Below are 1,632 nucleotides of genomic sequence, written 5' to 3' on the forward strand. Positions count from 1 at the left end.
ATCACGATAGCCCATTAATCACTGATTTCTTGGGCGGGCCCAGTAACATCTCATTTCATCCTTTCCCTGAGATCTTAGAAGTCCATCTGGACTGGCCCTTTCAACGATGTTGCACTGGGGGCTCCTCAGGGTCACGGGAATGACATTTTGCATATAAATACACCATGGCAAGCTTGCAAGGCTGTCCCATGTGGGCAGAAAACTCTCAGTAGCTTGCTAGTTTCTCCCAGAGGGAGAAGTAGGTTATAAGATATCTTCTGGGAGCTTGCTTTTAAGTCTCTGGATGTTGGCCGTTGATGGGATTACACACACCTGGGTTCCTCTGCAGGTACCTTCATGCATGAGGCCTGTCCGAATGTGTTGAGAGGATCCTCCAGCATGGCTACAGCTAGGTTCCGGTGGTCTTTGGCCACCGGGAGCTCTGCTTGGGGTGGGGAGGGAAGCTGGAGCCCATCCCCTCCGAGGGGCCCTGGGGAAGACAGCCAGGGGTGTGGGCAAGAGACTCTCTGCATCTATGTATTTAATTATTAATATTTGTCGGGGGAAAGTGTGAAAACAGTTCCCTACTAGCACAAATTATGCAGCGACAGTTGTTTTTTTTCTACGCACATGAATCTGTTCATATTATATTTTTGTTTTGGGGCAACCCCCTGCTGTGCTAAAGGCTTATTCCTGGCTCTTGCTCAGGGGTTACTTCTAGTGTTGTTCTGGGTACTGCGTGCAGTACCTAGAATAGAACCTGGCTTGGTCATGTGCAAGGCAAAAATATCTCTCTAGTGCCTTTGTTTATATTTTCAAATGCATTATCATGAAGGTTTTAATGCTCATTTTGTATTTGATATCTCTGTGATGGTATAATTGATATAGAGTAAAATGTATTCATTTAAGAAATACAGAAAGCTTTTCTTTACTTGCTTAGTCATGAAAATATCAATAAATACAGAGTAAAAGTCCCTATCTCTCCAGTCTTTGATAGAAATAGTCAAGGTTTTCTGTCTAGTCAGATTTTAATGGGCATTTGAGTTGTTCCAAGTTTTTGCTTATTAAAACTATCTAGGGTTATGTTTGTCATTAAGAAAAACATAAGGATATTTTCTGTGATGATTTTATCACAATAGTGATACAGATTGCCTTTATATTCTTCACTTTTACTAAAGTTATTCTGAGGTTTATCTCAAGACTATAGCTTGTATCTATGTATTTAATTATTAATATTTAACAGTGGACAGTGTGAAACAGTTCCCTACTAGCACAAATTATGCAGTTGAGTTTCCCACATTTGGGGAAACCGCAGGAGTCAGCACATCCCAAGTGCAATAGATAAGCCTCATCCTGGGAAAACCAACTATGCGATCATGGTATGTTCCCTGCTAGGTGAGTATTCTTAATTATGAATAATGCCATGCACCTTTTTGCAGGCCTACATGTTATCCAAAGTCCTTTTGCAAAAATATTTATAGTATCATCCATTTTTATGTACTTTTGTTTTTATTACTAGAGTTTGAAATTCTATATATTCTGAAAATAAGTACTTTTAACAGCTACACGTGTTAAATTAGTTTCTTGTAACTTGTACTCATATTTTGCTTCTCTTAAGAGTGTTGTTTTGTTTTCGGTTCACACTCAGCTGTG

The 1,632-nt window shown here is 39.8% G+C and overlaps 1 non-coding gene across 1 annotated transcript; it reads right to left on the minus strand.

Moving 5' to 3' along the window:
- Positions 1-1,220: 1,220 nt before the first annotated feature.
- LOC129406956 (U1 spliceosomal RNA) lies at positions 1,221-1,382 on the minus strand. Its single transcript, XR_008631363.1, has one exon. It is a non-coding gene; the product is annotated as a U1 spliceosomal RNA (small nuclear RNA).
- Between the last annotated feature and the right edge of the window lie 250 nt (positions 1,383-1,632).

The sequence above is a fragment of the Sorex araneus genome, chromosome 8 (genome assembly GCF_027595985.1).
Source record: "Sorex araneus isolate mSorAra2 chromosome 8, mSorAra2.pri, whole genome shotgun sequence".
In the NCBI taxonomy this organism is placed as follows: Eukaryota; Metazoa; Chordata; class Mammalia; order Eulipotyphla; family Soricidae; genus Sorex; species Sorex araneus.